This window comes from Populus alba, chromosome 1, assembly GCF_005239225.2.
Source record: "Populus alba chromosome 1, ASM523922v2, whole genome shotgun sequence".
Lineage (NCBI taxonomy): Eukaryota > Viridiplantae > Streptophyta > Magnoliopsida > Malpighiales > Salicaceae > Populus > Populus alba.
Window position 1 is genome coordinate 12,349,188 of NC_133284.1, and position 21,182 is coordinate 12,370,369.

The following is a 21,182-nucleotide window of genomic DNA, read 5'->3' on the forward strand; positions in this document are numbered from 1 at the left end:
ATAATCTTATTGATAAAGGTTGATTATTTTGTTTTTCTCACTTTTTTTTTTGTTGCTTTTTAGTGTGACTTTTGTTTTGCTAGTCTCTCACCCCGGTCAAATGGCGGATAACGGTACTCCGTGACATAAGTCGGTTCTTTCAGTTTCCCATGATAACTGATATCTATGTATATAATTGTGCAATTCTCTGCTCTTTCTCCCTTTCTTTGAATCTCCCATCCAATTCTCATTTAAAAATGGACACCACTCTTGAAAAATTGAAAAAGTATTTTCCCGCTCTGCCTCAGAATGCGATTACAAAAATTTACCGTGCTAGGTGTGAAAGATTGAGGTTGTTAATGAACCATGGAATTCCTGAAGATATTCGTTGGCTGATTGAAGCAAAGGTCCGATTATCAGGTGAGTCCTCCAATTCTTTCATTTCACACATGCCTGGAACAGGTAAAAGCACTTTTGCAAAGAAACGTCGTGCAAAACGATTGAAAGTCTGTCATCGATGTGCCAGATGGACTTGTAATATGACATGTCGTTCTTTAGGAATGGTATCTGTAAACCGTGAAGATAAGATACAATTCATTAAGGATGGCCTGAGTAAGGGGTCTTTAGATAATCTTTTGTTGACCCTTGAGACGCATCCTAGTGGAGATGTGCATCGTGTAATTCATGATTTATGGCCACAATTCCATAAAGAACATGATCGACTTAGTCTTGGGAATCTAACTAAAAAAGACCCTGTTTGCCAGTTTTTAAGAAAACTGGATGGGAAGCCTATCCCCGACCCATAGAGGGCGTTTAAGCCGTTCTTGGACGTAAAACCAAGGGAAGATGTGAGCCACAATCACAACTACCTGTACATACATGTTTTTTCAAAATAAATAATTAATAAAGAGAGAGAGAGTTTGTGAGACTACAGCTGGCCTACATATAGGTGGTATGATTGCATTTTCACTTTTTCATCTATAAATTCTTCTCTTCCTTCCCTTCATTTCTACTCATCCCATATATTCATCAAATATAGAAGTGTGTAGAAATGGCAGGTTCCTCAAGTCATCATATAAGAAATATTTGTGTTTTCGGTGGATCCAGTTCTGGGAAAGAAAAAGAGTTTTTAGAATCAGCAAATCATCTTGGTCGGGTACTAGCTGAGAGAAAGATTCATTTAGTGTATGGGGGAGGCAGCCTTGGGTTAATGGGAGGTGTGTCAATGGCTGCATTTTTAGGAGGCAGTCAAGTTTTGGGGGTTGTCCCCAAAGCTTTAGCAACTGGGGACATCATTGGAAAAACAATTGGAGAGGAACTACAAGTCCCAACAATGTCTGACCGACTGAATACCATGTTTAACCATGCTGATGCCTTCATTGCCTTACCAGGTGGTCTGGGCACATTGGAAGAGATCTTTCATATTTCATCTTGGGCCCAACTGCACATTCACCATAAACCTATAGGTTTGTTAAATGTTAATGGTTTTTATGATAAGTTGTTGTCTTTCCTTGATCAAGCTGTGGAACAGGAATTTCTAACATCTTCGGCACGACGAATCATAATCTCTGCTGCTACTGCTGAACAATTGATTGACCAACTACAATCTTTCATCCCTGTCATTGATCCCTGCATGAGTCGTCTAGATTGGTCAACTAAGGAAAGCCGTAAAAAGCTTAGATTAGATTTGAGCCTTCATCTGTGAAACCTTGTGTCTTTTGGTTTTATTAATAGCATATTATTTTGTTTTGTTACTTCTTATGTTTGTTTAAGTGTGTTTCAGGTTTGTCATTGTTCGCTGTTTCAGGTGATGTCTTCTATACTCTATCTTTCTACCTTCGAACATTGAGGACAATGTCTCGTTTTGGTTGGGGGGAGAGGGTAGTAGTTTAAAAAAAAAATACTAACTTGCTAACTGTTTTTGCTATTATTAAAACCATTTGACAAAATTGTTATTAGGATGGCAGAGTATGGAATCAATTTTATTGACTCTAGAGACGCATCTTAGTAAGTTTCATTACCAAGGTCTATCATAATACTTCTTGAAATATTCAGGTTTACAAACTCTCACATTGTTATTACTTGATTCTGCTCCTATACTCATTTAACAAGTATTATTAAACCTTCATTTTCACACACACACTTTAACATATGATTGTGGGTTGCACATTGGATTATTACATTAATTATGTTCTTTTGTTGAAGGTAACAACTAAGGGAAAAGGATAGTATATAATTTGCAAAGAAAAAAAAACAGAAAAAAAAAGAAAAAAAAAGAAAAAAAAAGAAAAAAAAAAGATAGTATTGATGATAATAAAACGTGGATAAGTTTGGTTTCGTAGCCTCCCTAACCTAAGCAATTAAGCCCGAAGGGGTGTTTTAACACCTAATACCCTAAAGTCAACTGACTTGGGAGCTATTGGCCCAAAGCTTGTTACATGGGTTAAGGAGAAAAGCTTAAGGGAATCAAACATTGCACTATCTACGTATCAGTATCTGCAACCCGAGTTGTTAAGCTCGTAGGGGTGTCTCAACACCTAATGCCCTAAGACCAACTAGTCTGGGAGTCATTAGCCTAAAACTCGTTACATGGGTTAAAGATACATTGTGTTTTAAGTTGTATGTGTATATAAATAAAAAGAAAAAAAAAAGAGAAAAAAAAAAAAGAAAAAAAAAAGAAGAAGAAAAAAAATCCCAACCCAAGGAAGTTCACCTTAAACATTTGAACATAATATTGTTTTCTTCCAACAAAAGCCCCATCATCTATGTTTTCATTGAGCACACAAAAAGAAGGTTTATTAATATCTTGTTTACGAAGTATGAAGCAGGAATATAAATTTAATGAGAGTTTGTTTATCTGGATAGATTAATGGAAGTTGAATGATGAATGCCTTGCTTTGTGGAACTTGCAAATTGTTTCTCTATTTTAACGCTTTAGATTACAGGGACTAGTAATAAGCTGGTTGGGGGGTGTGATTAGTACTTAAAAGTGCATGTTTATCAAGGTTTTATATCATCATTTTGCACTTGAAGTATCAATAACTCCTTAACTAAAGCATGTTTTATAATAACAAGTTTGATATTATAAGATACCTTAATTTATGGTAAATGCTCATTTTAAATGCAGGACTATCACATAAATAAAAGGATTGATTGATGAGTTTAAGCATTGAAAGTTAAAGGACAAAGAGATGGCCAAACTTAGAAAAGAGATGTCGGTGCAGTCCAAACCGGAACATTGCTCGGTAATTGGATCATATCTGGAGCTCTAGATTTCGGATTTAGGTCCACTTCATATGGATGGAAAGGTAAGACAAAAGCCTACAACTTTCATGAGCAGCCCAAGATTTGAAAAGGTCGTTTTGAAGTCCAAATTGAAGGAACAACGAAGAAGTCCGAAGCTGTCCTGCAGCCCAAACACTATTTAGTGTTCAGCCCATATCTTGAGTTCTAGAAGTCCAAATGACCTCATCTTTTTTTTGTTGGAAAGCTGAGACAATTTCCTAGAACATTCTTGAGGATTCTGGGCAAATTATGATGTTAGCAATGACGTCTTGATCAGACAAGAAGATAAGGATTGTTATCTAGTCAAGATGTGGCCACCCACTCATCAATTAGTCAACAAATCAATAGTTCCAAATTTTGGCCTATAAAAGGAGGCACTTACCATGTATTGAGGCATCTTGGTTTCCAGATCAAGATCATGCTCTTGCTTTCTCTCTTTGTATTGCTTATGTCTTGCTTTCATTAATATCAAGTTTATGCACTTCATTTCCTTTCTTTTACTTAGTTAACTTCTTTCTCATTTATGTTCTTATCTTGTTTATTTATGTTTCTTTCTTTCATTATGTTTAGTTAAGTTAATTATGTCAAGGTGAAAAGGGTACACTAATGGTGTAAGAATAAGTATAATATAAACTTAACATGGACCTTAACGTTGGATACTAACATGTTTTATATTTGTTATCTTGTTCACTTTTAATACTTTGCTTGTTAAATGGTTAATCTAGATTTATGTTGTATAACACTTGGTACAATAAATACTTGGTACTTTCATAGCCCATACTGTATGGTATAACCGACACCTGAGCTATGAAAGGGACTTGATTTGTTGTTAACATAAGTTATAATCATGAATGCCTGCCAACATTTACAAGTATTAGCTTTATTCGAATAAGATAACTAATGTAATCATGTTAACAATTTATAATCTGATTGGAACCTCCTTTATGTGTGGTTTCCAATTGAGTAATAAGAGTTTATATTATACTTGTTTGAAGTACCATTAGTGGATCCTCTAACCTTGACATTTGTTTTTATCATTGTTTAATCCTTACGTTAATCTTTCATCTCAAAGTTCTCATTAATTTCTTCATCTTCTGCTTTTATTATTGTTATTATTGTTATTATTATTATTATTATTATTTACATTCTGTAATATATCCTCTTGATCTTTTCATAAACTTAGTATATAGGCTGGAAACCTGTGACCCGATCTTTTGGATCATTCTCAGGTGTAACAACGCCACGTACTGAGTGTTATTGTTGTTATTGTTATTGTTGTTGTTGTTTTGTTGTCTTGTTATTTATAATTTATACAATTAACCTCTCTGTGGTTCGACCCCGGTCTTGCCAGGTTATTTATTACTTCGACACTCCTGCACTTGGGAAAAGACATCAAGCTTTTGGTCGTGTCATCGTCCAAGCTTCAAATTGTGCCAAGTCGAATCAACAACTTGCACAAGTTGTTGCGCGCTGCCGAATTTTTATTTGCATGCAAGCTGCCAATTCTTGCGCTGCTGAATTCATATCTGCGTGCAACATGCCACTGTTTGCACTGTCAAATTCCGCAACAGCCCCAGTTCTTGTTAGCCTATCCCCCTGATGATTTTTCCTGCTTGGCTTGCACAGTCCATCGTCCAGCCCATATTCGTCAACAATCTGCGTTGTTGATTTTTATTTGACAAACCTACAGCTACACAAATCTGCGTTACCGATTTATCCCACTATTGACATGGCTACCAGCACCCTCAGGCACTGTTTTGGACAACCTGTCGAAGTGTGCACTTTGTGCACATTTAACACTGTTACTTATGGTCTTTTTAGCTTTTCAATTAGGTTTTTTGAAACTTCAATGAGTGCAATAATGGTGTTTGGAGTTGGAGTTGGGGTTGGGGTTGGCTTGTAACTTTCGAAAGTTAACTCTGTCTACATAATGGCATTGCATAGATATATCTGGTAAATCTGAATGAGCACTTCCTTCATGAAAATGATTTTTAGTAGCCAATGAGATGTTTTCTTAAGAGTGTAGGCCACTTCCAATCACCATCAGCTAGGCTAATCTATAATTGCTGTCTACATAGTTTACTATTTCAATCTCCAAGCAACTTCTCTGCAGTCGCGTGTCCATCTGTCTAACCAGTGTCTTAATCCTTTTCTGAACAACGAAATTCCTTTTCTCTCTCTCACGGATAAAAGGCAAATTAATAATTGTTTTTTTTTTTTTACCATGTAGTTTCAGCAAAGAAACTTAAAAAATTTGTTATTTTCTTCTCATAAATTTAAGACCCTGCTGTTATCAGATACAAATGGATTCTTAAGCCCACCTTGCTGAATGTAAAGAGATGAGGTGGTTGAGTGTAAATCCTGCAATTTAATGTCTAACCAGCTAGATGGTTGCGACATTAGCTGTTTTAAATTAATGTAAAACCTGTCCAAGACAAACAATCTGACGCCAATATGAAGGTTTTACAATCAGCTCTAGCATATAAATATTAGAATTATGGGGTGGAAAACGACCGGCAATATGTGCATTGAGGAATAAATTAAAGATAAGATTAGAAAAATGAAAGGGTGATTCTAGCTGACTCACCATTGTTAGGTAATATCTAATAAAATAGCCAACCCCAAGTTGAGCTGACGCTGCTTGCTTTCAGCTAGTGACATGATGCTCTCTCACATGCATACGATACTATAATAGATTGCCAGGGTGTTTGACACAGTTTTCTGTTTCTGTTTCCGTTTCTATTTCTATTTTTTAGAAGTGTTTTTTGGCTTGAAAAAAATACATTAAATTGATGTTTTTTTTAGTGTTTTCTGCATCCATGCACAGATAACAAGGTAACATGTGCTTTCTCTGTATATATAATTGATAAATCTGTAATTCTGAAGTGCCAAGAGTTTGGTTTGGATACCAGTTGCAAGTTGCAAGTTGGCATTTGGCATGCTGTTTACAAACTGAAACTTGTTAAAGTGGTTTCCTTCGTTTTTCCTTGTGGGTTATTTCACTCCTCATCTAGGCACACGTAACTCCATAACCACATCAGAACCTAACACCATGGACTGACCTCCAGAGAGCAAGCGGCACATGGGACTAGACAAGATAACCCGAGAGTTGAATTTACTTGTGTCGGCATTTGGTGCGTGGGCTGCAGGTCATGGACTTTACTTTTCATCTTGTGTTCTGTTGTCTCTTCTTGTCCTACCCAGCCTTTATCCAGTTTCATTAGCACATCAAGCACACATGTCTATAGATGGAAGCCAAACAAAGTGCTTAGTTGGTCTCCCTAAACTAAGCTACTGAAATCCCTTAGATTTTGAAAAAGAATAGCTCTTCATCATAGAATTGAAAATCTGGATTGTTGCTTCCATTTAGGAGTGTTTTTTTTTTTTTTGGTATGTCTGTTAAAATGAAAATTTGTCACTATGCTGATTTCAGAGTTCTGCAAGTTTCGAATGATGTTTATCTCTTCGAAGCTGCAAACGCAGAATTTCCTGCCCTTGGAACTCTTTTTATTTTGGATTATGATTTTGCTTTCTTGGGTTGGTTGTGAGCTATCTTCTCTTTAGTGGTATCTTCATAAACATCATAGTTTTTGTAAGGAAAGTTTGATCACATTCATTAAAAAAAAAAATGCTTTCATTTATTTACAATCAACTTCGCAACATCATAGTTTCAAGGAAATTATGCAACCTCTAGCATCTATCACAAAATTACAGATGCAAATCATGGCTTCCAATCAGGTTGCCTTTTCAATAGAATGTTTGGTCTTGCATAATTGTAGTAGATTTCCCAATTGCCATTTTTCTGATAGGTGCAGTAAATCTCAGGCACATTTCGAACCTCATGATAATCTTCACCGTCTCCATCCGGATGGAGCCTCCTGATGAAATCGTTGGGCATATCAAATGGAAGAATCTGCAATATTTTAATGAATTGGACAACGGGCTTTTGGAGAAAAGTCCTTCCCGCTCTCTGTGCAGTTCCATCAGGCCGTAGCCTCTTGACAAAATCATACGGCATGTCAAAAAAATCAAGTGCTTTGAGCTTAGCGAGGTGTTTGATTCCAGAGGGCACCTTCTGCAGTAGTTTACAACCCTGGACAACTAGCTTCTGGAGAGAAGGCAATGCTCCCTTCTGCACCGTTATAGATTTGAGCCGTTCTAATTTGTTTAGACCCAAAACCTTAAGCTTTTTGAATCCTTCATGACTGAAATGCAATGCTTCGCCACTATAAACTTGTATAAATTCAAGGTGCACCAGATTGGGCAAATTCTGAAGAAATAGCAGCGGATCTTCACGTAAGCGACTCCATTTTAAAACCAACTTGACCAAACTATCAAGTGACAGTATCCAGTCTGGTAACCTCTCTAAACGTCCTGTCAAGTATAGTCGCTGAAGAAATTGAGGAGGAGAAGATAAGTACTCCAGATCAATGACCTCGCTCTCTGTTATTGAAGTAACAGACAATGCACGAAGGTTCGTCAGCTTATCAATGGAGGAACATAAATCCCTCCCATCTTCCTTCCGGAACTTTATAATGCCTAACCTTCTCAAATGAATCAATCTTCCCAGTTCTGACATCAGTTTCTGGCCTTGATCTGCTTCTAGGAAGCAAAGCTTTTGTACTGAAAGTAGATTTCCTATCTGAGCTGGTGCCTTGAAACCGTGTTTGTTGCGAATTTGATCATCAGACTCATGAGTTTCATAGCGATACACTAGCAGGTGGCGAAGCTTTTGGAGCTTCAGAATGTCAGCAGGCAACTCAGTGACCTGGGCATGCTTCAAATCCAAACTTTCCAGGTTCTGAAGCTTGCTAATTGAGCTCGGAACGGAATTCACCATGGTATTCCTCAAACTTAGATACTTTAAAAAGATGAGGCTGACCACTTCATTTGGAAATTCCTTTAAAGGCGTGCCTTCCATATCTAACACGGTAAGCAGCCTTGAACGACTAGAAAGCGAAATAAATTTAGGAGGCCTGGGAAAAGAATCTATTCCCCAGAACACCAACAATGAACGGAGGCGAGATGCAACATGTATTTGTCGCACGCTTGGCATGGCGTTATGTATCGATACACGGCGGACCTTTTCAGACCAACTCATGTTCTGTTCCTTGGCTATCGCAACGAAATCTTGCTCTTTTGCCTTTGTAATCAGTATCTCACGGAGAAGGTCGTGGATGCGGCATGTTTTAACTTGTCCGTAACTGGTTGCCTCTACCACTTGGACCAAACTTCTTTTTATGAGCTCATTCAAAAAATCTTCTGCAACCTCCTCTAATGTCATTCCCTCCCTTCCTTTCACAAACCCTTCTGCTATCCACAATCGAATAAGTCTCATACGCTGAATCGGTATGCCCTCAGGGAACATGCTGAAGTACAACAAACAGGATTTGAGATAATAAGGTAAATCATAGTAACTGAGTGATAGTATCTTCAACGCATTCCTCATTCTGTTGTTGTCTTCGAATCCAGCACCAAGACTAAGGTACACCATTTCCCATTCGTCTATTTTACTCCTGTCCCTCGTCGCAAGAACACCACTCATAGCCTCAATAGCAAGCGGCAGTCCTTCACATCTTCCCAGAATTCTTTCTGAAACGTTCTTCAAATGTGCTGGGCAGTGGCTGTTTTGAAATACCTTCTTGCAAAACAAAGTCCAAGACTCTTCTGGAGATAATGGATCCAAATTGTACACTTTATCTGGGAATTCTATGCAGGCAGTAAGGGCTACTTCTGTTTTTCGCGTTGTCAGCAATATATGGCTACCACGACTGTTGTTTGGGAACACAGGTTCAAAAGCATCCCAGGCATCAGTATGCCACACATCATCTAACACAATGAGATACCTTTTTTGCTGAAGGAATCTATTGATTACCGTCTTTAGCCTATCGTTGTCCATGTTGTCCGCTCCTTGAGGAACATTTTTCTGGAGCACACGGAAGAGCTGTTGAATTATATCTTTTAGAAGGTCCTCTTCCTTGAAAGATGGAGAGAGGGTGATCCAAACCCTGAATTGAAAGTGTTTCTTTACATCTGCATCATGATATACTTTTCTCACCAATGTGGTTTTACCCAAACCACCCATTCCAACCACTGATATCACCTCACGTTCGGCTCTGCCTCTGACAAGCCACTCAATAAGATGCTTTTTGGGCTTTTCAATGCCAACTATATTTGCTTCTTCAACTATATTCCCTGGCCTGGCCACCCTTGGTGTGTGGGTGGAGCTCGAGCTTGGCTCCATTATGTTGTTCCTGATTAAATATCTCCGATGTGCCTCCGAGATATTTATAACTCGGCTTTTGAGTGCTTGGATTTTTGAAGCAATTTGATGCCTAGCTTTTAAAGTGATGATGGAGTTGGAAATTGTTTGAACAGAAGAACAGAACTTAAGCCCATGATCATGTGTGAGACGCAGCCTGAAATGATCAAGAGTATCTTCCATGTCATACGCAACATCTCTCACTTTCTGCACTAACACTTTAAGTCCATCATCTTTCTCTTCCATCGCATCTGCAGCTCTTAGAAAGACCAGCATGAACTCTAGTTCATCCCTGATGTACTCAGCTTCTGCCTTAGCACCTGTCAACAGTCGCTCCTCTTCTTGGATAAAATTTGCAAGCTTACTGAGTAAGAAGGTCACCAAACCTTCTGTCATTGTCAACCGGCTCTTTTCTTTCTGTTGTAATTTGATGTTTGTTTAACCACCGGATTTAGTTCAATGGTAACTGTCTCTTATAAAGGAGAAGATCGCGGGTTCAAAAGCGGAATCAGGTGGGATAGTAAAACGGCTTAACAATGAGCCAAAGGACTCTAAAGTATAAATGAAAAAACTAAATTTGAGTTAAGATTTGCTTTGGATACAAAATAAAGAGAATTTATTTTTTCTGGTTGAATGAGAAAATATTTTACATGCCTCTTTATCAAAGTTAAGAGACGATTGGGAGTTTTTCAGGGTTCATTGTCTGCGGGAAGAGAGACACAATGTGATGGTAAGAAGGTTTGCTTTCATGGTTTCAGGATAAATCTCAGGTTAGGATATTGCTGCTCTTGAGTGTAAAGCATTCAAGAATGGTGCTCGGAGAGGAGTTGATTTGTGATTCTAAATATTGCAGCTTGTATTATATATACAGTTTGATCCAGCAGTGCTTTGTCAACTAGCCATGCTTGGTAAATAATTGCTTTAAAGATGTATCCAATGATTTGTTTGCTTGAGAGCATAGGTTACTCCCAACCTCCATCAGCTAGAATATTCTGCTATTCTCGTTGACATCATTTACCACTTGCAGATACCTTGTCTCTAATCCTGTAACACAACGATGCAAGTAGCAAGATGCCCATGTTCTGACCTTTCTTTCTTTCTTTTGCGTGTATGCTTGTTATGATTTTTTTTATTTCAACAAATCACAAAGAAATTCTATAAATTCCTCTCTTTACTAAAGAAAATTGGGACTCAAACAAGTAGCGGGAATCTTTCAAATCCAAACCTTGCATTCTCAGCAGAGCAATTAATTTACAAGGTGTTGTCTTTTGGAGTTTAAATAAATCATCGAGGAAAGTTCAGACAGCTTTCCATCACTTGCAGCTGCAGATTGACGATTTCAAGCTTCAGCACTGCTATGGCCTGTCATTGCCACTGCTACCAGATTCAACCTTCAGCATTGCATGACAGCTAGAAAAAGATTCTTCTCCCATCATCACCAATTCTGCTGAATATGAAATATCAACTACAAGCTCATTACTTCTGACATTACTGATTCAACTGATTATGAAATATCAACCAGGAAAAAATAAATAGATTGTATTCTATTAGAGGGTACAAAAAGACTGCTGGTTGACTTGTGAACAAATAATTAATGTTGTTCTTTACTCCTGAAATAGCTGGCATGATTATTACAATCACACGCGTTGTCATTTTCAATCTATACATGACAATCATTGATCTTTTCAAGTTGATCTTCCTTAACATAATATGATCCTTCTAATCTTGTTATTTTTCTTATCGTTTTTAACATCTCCCCTCAAGATGGAGAGTGGATATCAACAGCTCCCAACTTGCTTGTATTTTGTCACAGATAAAATGACATTTCACTTCTATATATGCCTGGTTCTTTCATGAAAAACACAATTGGTTGCTATATACAAGGCTGCTTTATTACTGCAATATAACAATGTTGGTTTTGAATGCAATATTCACAAATCTTTGAAGCCAAGATAATTCACAAGAAGTACCTATCATGGCTCCATATTTGGCTTCTACTAAGGATAAAGATATGGTTTTTTGCCCCTTAATTTGTCCATGAAATAAGATACAATCCAAAAAAAGAATATCATCAGCATATATTATTGAAGGCTGTAAAGGATTTGCTTTTTCGACATGTGAAAAATAAGTAATCTACTTTGGATTGAACAAATCTAGCAACTTTTATAGCTTTACAGAACTCGAAAAAATATTGACGGAAGCTTGTTTAAAACTATATAACGACTTGTTGAGGTGATACACTAGATTCTTCCCATGTTATTGAAGACCAAGAGGTGGAGATATATAAATTTCTTCATGTATATCACCGTGAAGAAGAGCATTGTTTGTAACGATAACATAATTGAATGAAAGTTTTAAGAAGAGAAATGAAGAACGCAGAGAGAGCAGAGCAGTTGACGAAAGAAGATGAATTTTATTCACTGTATTTTCCTTGCAGTTGTTATATTATTGGAGTTGTATTTATAGCTGATCTATAGACGTAAACTAGCTTCTTTCTTCAATGATTAACAGCTTTTCTAACCTTTTTTTCTAACTGCCTAACAGTATTAACATCTTTAACTGTCTAACATAATATTAACCACTTCATCACGTAATCTCTTGACATGTGGCATCATCTTGATCGTTGATATCTTTACATTCCCTAGCAATTGTATGCATGGAGGAACCAAGCATAAGATTGGAGCAATGGTGATGAAACAATATAGAAGAAAGACCCTTAGTAAGGATGTTAGCAAACTGATCTGCAGAAGAAACATGTTGAACAATCAAGTCACCGTTGATGACACGTTCTCTAACAAAGTGATAATCAATCTGGAGATGCTTCATCCTGGAATGAAACATTGGAAGCGAGAGAAATAGTAGAGATATTATCACAATGAATTAAAGGCGGAATAAGCAATGGAACATGCATATCACAGAAGAGTTGACGAATCCATGTTAGCTCAGCAGCAGCAATAGCAAGAGCTCGATATTCAGCCTCAGCAGACGAGCGTGAGATAATATATTGCTTCTTAGAAGCCCATGAAATAGGACTAGATCCCAAGTAAACAACAAAACCACAAACAGAACGACGATCATTGGGATCACCAGCCCAATCAGCATCACTGTATGCTTGCAAATTAAGGGTGCCAGGCTGAAAATGAATGCCATAATCAAGAGTACCCCTAAGATATCTCAAGATTCATTTGACTGCAACAACATGAGATTCCATGAGATGATGCATGAATTGGCAAGCTTGACTTACAGAGAAGGCAATGTCAGGACGTGTGAAGGTTAGATACTGTAAAGCTCCAACAATACTCTTATACTGTTGTGGATGAGAATAAGGCTTCCCATCATCCTTAAGCAGGTGATGATAGGGAAGACAAGGAGTGGCACATGGCTTTGAATTTTGTAAATCAACCTGATCAAGCAATTCCTTGATATGGTTAGATTGAGAGACAAACAAGCTAGAGGAAGAATAAGAAACCTGCAGTCCCAAGAAATATGTCAACAACCCTAAATCCTTCATATCAAATTCTTGAGTTAAGGCATCAATGATTGTAAGAAGAGATGAATGACTGCATGTGAGAAGAATATCGTCGACATAAAGCAATAATATCGCAGTACCATGAGAGGAATATTGAACAAATAGAGAAGGATCAACAAGAGAAGCCTGGAATCCCAAGCTAGGTAGGAAACTTGTAAACTGTCATTCCAGGCACGAGGAGCCTATGTCAACCCATATAAGGCCTTGCAGAGTCTACAAACAAAGTCAGGATAAAGCTTGCTTGTAAAACCTTGTGGCTGAGCCAAATACACATCCTAAATAATTCCATGCAGAAATTCATTTTTAACATCAAGTTGCCTTTAGCCAATGAAACTGAGCTACAAGGGCCAGCACCAGCCGAATAGTAGTTGGTTTCACTACAGGACTAAATGTTTTATTATAATCAACGCCCTCTTCCTGACTGAAACCCTTGGCAACAAGGCGTGCCTTATGCCTAGCAATAGAGCCATCTGCATTTTTTCTTGATACTATAAATCCATTTATAGCCTACAAGATTCTTGGCATATGGCAGGGGAACCAAATCCTAGGTACCCTAGGCATGGAGAGCATTAATTTCTTCTTGCATAGCAGAATGCCAGGTAGCATTTTTATAGGCAATCTTGAATGTGCTCGGTTCAACTGGAGAAAAATCATAAGATTGAACAGTAGTGGAATAAGCTTTCCTTTTGGAGATACCATTCTTGGACCTAGTTTTCATGGGATGAATATTCATAGGGGACAGAGGTAAGACAACACAAAGATTCTCAGGATGAAAATCAGGATCCTCAGGAGGAGAAAATTGTGTAGCAGAATCCAATCTTGACAAAGGTGAAAAGATGATGGGAGAAGACAATGTGTCTAAAGAGACAGCAGGGCTCATGGTGGATGATGAAGTAGAGCACTCAGGCAAGACCGCATTGTGTAATGAAATAGAAGGTGGAACAAGAGGAGACAAATGAGAAGGAGAAGAAGAAGTTGTAGGCTAAGAGATGTATGGAAATACAGACTCATAAAAAATCACATGACGAGTCACAAAACATTTATGATTTCGAAGAGAAAAACAGACATATCCCTTGTATTGACCTACATATCCCAAAAAAATACAGGTGGAAGTTTTAGGTTGAAGTTTGTGAGTGTTGTAAGGCTTGAGGAGAGAGAAACATGCACAGCTAAAGATCTTTAAATGAGTGAGGACAGGTATGGAACCATATAGTAAAAGATAAGGAGACTTGAGCTGAAGAATTGGACAAAGCATCTGGTTAATCAAATAGTTGGAAGTAGCACAAGCATGAAACCAAAATTTAGAAGGGAGATGAGCAGTTTGTAATAAAGTGATTGCTGTTTCTAGAATGTGGCGATGCTTCCTCTTAGTAAGACCATTATGTTCAGGGGTGTATGGACAAGATATGTGATGGACAATGCCTTTAGTAAGGAGATACTGCTTGAAGGAATGATTGAGGTACTCACCACCACCATCACTCTGAAAAATGCGGAGATTAGCAGAGAATGAGTGACCAAGAAAGCATGAAATGAAATGAAGATGGAATAAACTTCTTCTTTATTTCTCATTGGAAAAATCCAAGTGAACTGAGTACATGCATCAATGAAGCTAACATAGTAACGAAAACCATCAATGGAAATAGTAGGAGAAGGACCCCATACATCACTATGAATGACTTCTAAAGGTGTTGTAGACTTGATTGTTGGATAAGGGAAAAGAAGTTTTGCAAATTTTCCTTCTAAACAGGCAATACATATGGATTTAGAATGGTCTGCAGTAAAAGGAATCTTGGATTGATGTAAAAGGGCTGAAGTGATTTTGTTAGAAGGATGGCCAAACCGCTTGTGCCAGAGACTTGTGTTTACTTGATGACCAAGATAATAGAATTGATTCTTGAAAGACTGTGATTGTCGAGAGTGTGGGATGGATAAAGGGATAGGATATAAATCATCTTTACACAGTCCCTGGAGAAGAACCCTCCCTGTAAGCTTATCCTGAATGCAAAAACCAAAGGCATCACAAATAATACAGCAATTTTTGTCTTTACATAACCTACGAACTAATAGCAAGTGTTGTGATAGCTTAGGCACATGCAGAACTTGTGGTAATTGGAATGAGCACTGTGGAACATTCAGAATAGAAGAGCCAACATTAGAAATACTCAAATTTGAACCATATGCAGTAGCAATAGTGTCTGATCCTGAGAAAGGAGTGGCTGAATTGAGTTGAGCTAGATCAGAAGTCATATGAGTAGTTGCTCTAGTTTCAGCAGCCCAAAATTGCTTAGTAGAATCAGAAGAAGGAAAATTTGCATGCATTGCACTGAGATTAGTGGAAGGTGGTTTGCCTTGATAAGAAAAATAGTCTCTGTGATAGCACTGGATAGTCGAATGGCTAAATTTCCAGCAAATCTGACATTGGACTGAAGAGGTAGAAGAAGGTGATTGATTATGCCGTTAATAGCAATCAGCAGCTACATGTCCTATCTTATTACAGATTTGGTATATGGGAATGGCAATACCTGGACCAAGAATATCAGGACTAAAAGAAGGCATTTGATGAGGTCATGGACCAATTTGATAATGGCCACGACTTTGGCCACATCCTTTAAAATAAGAGCCTCTATTGTTAGAGTGGCCATTGTTGGTGAACATGGTATTTAGACCATTAAAACCACCTGTGGAGCTATGAAAACTTCCATGATGACCATTAAAACCCCCACTCAATCCAGAAGACAGGTGAGATGATAGGAAGGTCTTTGAGTTTGAAGAGTATCCCTGAGGTTGAAGGTAAGAATGAGAAGGAGAAGATTTTGCATCAAGAACAAAAGCCTTGCCTTGAAATGTTTGATTTTGAGCCAACATTGTAGAAACAAAAGGAGATGCAGACTGAGTATGCTCAAGAGTGGCTTCTTCAGCAAGTAATTGAGATCGAAAATCTTTAAGAGACAAAGTAGTATCTCTGCCTCTAATCATACATCTGAAAGTGTTTTAATCAGATGGTAGGCCATTGAGAGCCAAGATCACAATGTCATCATCCTAAAAAAAGCTCCTGCTGCAGAAAGATGATCTCTCGCATCTTTAATTTTTTACAGATAATGAGAAACTGGTTCTGATCCCTTCTTAATATTTTGAAGCTCACTTTTCATTTGGAAAATGCATGCTTTGGTGACTGTAGAGAATCAATCCTTCAGTTGAATCCACGTATCATTAGCACTTACACATCCAATAACATAATAAATTGCAGTAGAGGAAAGAGTGGCAATGAGCAACTGCATTAATGCTTGATCATGTATTTTTCATACCTGATATTCATCAGATTTGACTCCCTCAAGGTCAGAGTCTACATTAAATCGGCTAAGACACTGCTTTGAACCATCAACAAAACCTAAAATACCATGGCTTTCAAGAAGGATTTGCATATGAAAATTCCATGTGAGATAATTGGTATCATCAAGCTTAACTTCTACAGCAGTAGCAACTGTAGAAAGTAAGGAAGTTATAGGAGATTGGATGATCTGGAGTTAAAAAGATGTCACCATTTTGTTTTTTTTTTTTTTTTTTTGGAATGCAGAAACAGAGAAGCAGCTGAAAGGAGTTGTTCTTTGATGAGAGAAGAGAAGAAATGAAGTCAGTGTAAGATGTGCGGAAGCAAAGGATTAGAAACTATGCTCTAATACCATGTAAAGATAACAGAATTGAATGAAAGTTTTAAGAAGAGAAATGAAGAATGCAGAGAGAGCAGAGCAGTTGACGAAAGAAGATGAATTTTATTCATTGTATTTTCCTTGCAGTTGTTATATTATTGGAGTTGTATTTATAGCTGATCTATAGACGTAAACTAGCTTCTTTCTTCAATGATTGACAGTTTTTCTAACTATTTTTTTAACTATTTCTAACTGCCTAACAGTATTAACATCTTTAACTATCTAACAGAATATTAACCACTTCATCACGTAATCTCTTGACATGTGGCATCATCTTGATCGTTGATATCTTTACACTGTTGACATCAAGTTGGCGAAGGGACTAATTATGTGCAACTTCCAAAGCTAGTAGACACCAAATTGGAGTGCTTCATGAAATCAAACTGGAATCTTTATCCCTCTGATGTTCTAAGAGTATCAACGAACTGTATGGTATGTCGACATGTATGTGATTAATTTGATTAGCTAATTGAGTGGTTCCTGAAATCTAAATGACTCTAAATCTATCTCTTATTGCATCATTTTGTTGTCTTCCATCCAAACTACAAGTGAAGGGGCGTAGAAGAAGACTTTGAAATGGTCAATGAAAATGAAGTTCAACTAAGCAGGTGAACACCCAAGTCTTTCCACAACCCCCCTTCTTTCAATGAAATTACAACACCCAAGTCTTTTTACAAGCAAAGGGCCTGTACAAATCTCGATTTAATGGTAGTTTCTTGGAAATGAGCTCCTTCCTTTTTCTTTTTTTCTTGGCTTTTAAGAAATCATCATTTGGTTGTAATGATAGTAGCAATGTTGTAGTGAGTAACGATGATAAGGGATAGAATTGCAAATAGAATACCATGCACGTACCTTTTTATGAACTAGATGATGAAGGTGACAAATGATCGGGAAACGTCACTCGGTTGCAGACATAGTCACACAAATATATATATATATATATATATATATATATATATATATATATATATATATATATGAGAGGAATATGTGGTCGTTGAGGATGATGTTGGAGGAGTATGTGGCTAGGTTCAACATGGCTCAAAGCAGAAAGCGGATCTGAATATGAAACATATTGGCCTAAGTACTATAGTACTGCTAATGGAGGCACCAGTTCAGATGGTTGTGTTTGTTGGATGTTTGAAAATGGGCATTAAAGGCATAGTTTTGAATCCCAATCTGGCCCGACCGGTCGCCCCGAGACCCCGCTGACCCCGGGCTAGAACCGGGCCAGGTTTAAGCAAAAATAGAGGAAGTCAAAACCTAGGATGACCTGACAACCCAGCTAACCCGACAAGACCCGGTCAAAAACCCAATTGCAACTCGTTGACTTTTGTTTTTTTTTTTACTAAAATGATATCGTTTTGATTTTTTAAAAAAAATCAGGATTGATCCTAGTGACCCGGTCAAAACCCATAAGCCGCGCCTTGAGCCAAGTCGACCACCGGGCCGAGTTTAAAAACTCTGATTAAAGGAATAGACTTCATAAGGAATATTATCTTCATGAAAAATAACAATATTATTATTATTATTATTATTATTATTATTATTATTATTATTATGAGATCAACCTTTTTCTTTACCGTTCACTCTCTCACAAAAACATTGTGCATTGAAGCAGTGTTTTTTTTTTAATTTTTAATTTGGTCCTTAAATTTTTATTTTGCATGATTTAGCTATTTGAGCCCAAATTACCCCTAATTGCATATTTTTTAAAGAAGAAGGTTGAATTCAAAGACACGGAGCTGTAGTGGAAATTAAGGGTATTTGTTGTGGAAATTTATTTTCGTCCCTCGTCTTTTTAAAATATTAGGTTACAATCTTTGTAATTTTCAAACATTCCATTTTGGTAAAAAAAAAAAATTATTTTCATTATTTTCCAGACCTTTTTATATTAGAGGAGAGACATGGAATCGCCGAATTCCTACGTGGAGAGAGAAAGTTATCATTGGTTACTATTTTGGCCACTAAAATAGTCATTCTTTGTATCCTATGGTTCAATATGAAGAGGGGATTACGATTAAGTGTTCTTTTTTTCCTTTTTTACCTTGAAATTACCTAAAAAAAGATCTGGGCTAGGGAAGACTTTTGGGTTTTAGGTTGATTGAGGGTTTTGGACTGGGTTTTTGTGTTTTTAGAGGCTATGGATTAGTTTAACATGGTTCTTGGGGTATTTTCTAGGTGCTTTGAGTAAAAAATAGGTTAAAAATAAGTTTTTGGGTAAAAAACAAAAGCCTTTTTTTTTCCTGGGCTTCATGGACGATACATCATTTTTTTTGGAAAATGTTTGGGGTGGATGACGCGTCCTCGGCCCCAATAAACTTAAAAAATATAAAAGGCCCATGTGTGCAGGCCATAGCTTTATGGGCCCAGCGCTAGACTTGACCTAATTCTTTTCTTTAAAAAAAAAAAGATGATTTTTTTTAATTGATGCCTTATTTTACATGAATTTTTAAAAATAAGTTTTTAGTATATAATTTAATTAATATCCATTCTTTGTGATTTTTTCCGCTTATTTAGCCTTTTTTTGGATTGCGATTTTTTTTTTAATGATAGTGGACGTGTTTAATTTTTAAAGAGGATGGTATGATTCATATGTGAGTTTTTAAAAATATATATATATATAGATTGAATTTTTTAAAAAAATAATAATTGATTTTCTTATAAGATTTTTAATACGTGCAACCTTATATAATATATTTTTTTTCTTTTATTTTATTCATGCAATCTGAAAAGTTAACAAGGATTGAAATCTTTTTTTATCTTTTTTTTTTTTTCTAATTTCATTGTTCGACATTCTATTTTAGTTTTTTTTTTTTTGTTACCTCATATTTTTATTATATTATTAAATTAATCAATATTTAACCCAATTATCAAATTTCTTTTACATGTATAAGTATAAATCTTTATATATAAAGAAGTAAAAAATAAAGTAAAACTATATCTAGGGTCCTTTACAAAATAATTTTAACCTAATACTTTGTTGAATTTTATGTAATTTTATCATTTTTAGATTATAATTATACTTGTGGTGAGTAGAAATAAAAAAATATATGGACATGAATACAAATTTTATGAATTTTTGTTTAAAGAAATGTTTTTAATATTACACTACCCAAAAACTAGCGCAAACTAACGGAATTACCGACAGACTTTTTTCATCGATAATTTTTACCGACATAAATAATTCCATCTCTCATTCTGTCGGTATATACCGATACACAATATCTGCTAGTGATACGGTCAGTATATACCGATAGAAATATTTTGTTGGTATATACTAACCGTATCACCAACGGATTATATACTGTTATATGGAATGAAGAGTCATGACTGTCATGTGTTTATGCAAACACTCATCCCATTAGCTTTTTGTGATTTGTTGCCAAAAGGGATATGGGATGCATTAACAGAGATCAGTCATTTCTTCAAAGATATATGCTCCAGCAAGTTGAATGTTGATCACATTAAGAGGCTTAGAACGAATATCTTTGAGACAATATGCAAACTTGAGATGATTTTCCCTCCATCATTTTTTGACTCAATAGAGCATTTACCCGTGCATTTACCATTTGAGGTAAAAGTTGGAGGACCGGTCTTGTACAAATGGATGTATCCATTCAAGAGGTTAGATATTACAGTTGCTATGTAATTCATAATTAAATGTTTTTTTTAATTGATAATGTTTGATTAATTATATATATATATATGTATGTGTGTGTGTGTGTGTGTGTGTGTGTGTGTGTGTGTGCAAGTACTTGTTCAATCTAAAAAAAAAAAAGGTTAAGAACAAGGCGCATTTTGAGGTGTCAATATGTGAGGCCTATATTGTTGAGGAGATATCAACATTTATCTCATACTATTTCAAATCTCATTTGATAATGAGGATCAACCGTGTTCCATGACATGATGGTGGTGGTGAAGTGCCTTCAAGTGAGAACTTGTCAATATTCTCCAATCTTGGACGACCCACACCTAAAAATGCCGTGAGGGGGAGATATTTGTCTAAAATAAAGTTCAGACAAGCACTCAATTATGTCCTATTTAACTGTGATGAGCTGAGACCTTTTATGAAGTAAGTAGATGTTTGACTTAAACTTTGTCAAGAGTGTACTATTTATGTTTTGTGATACCATAAACTCATATAATTTGGAATAACCTTGCAGGCAACATCGATGATACTTACTGTCCAATAACTCACAGTTGACTGAATCCTAGATCTTTCAATTACAAGATGAACAATTTGTCACATGGTTTAGAACACATGTAAGTCCTATCACAAACTCATTATCTCTTGCAATGTAATTAATTATACATCAATATTATATAATATTTGTTTATTGATTATTGTTGTATTTAATATACAAGTTTTATCAAATGGGAGGTAGTGTTGCTATTTCACTGTCTTTACTAAGCCCGG

The 21,182-nt window shown here is 36.5% G+C and overlaps 1 pseudogene; it reads right to left on the reverse strand.

Annotated features, from left to right (window-relative positions):
• Nucleotides 1-6,857: 6,857 nt before the first annotated feature.
• On the reverse strand, nucleotides 6,858-10,061 carry LOC118039196 (disease resistance protein RPM1-like; annotated as a pseudogene).
• Nucleotides 10,062-21,182: the final 11,121 nt, after the last annotated feature.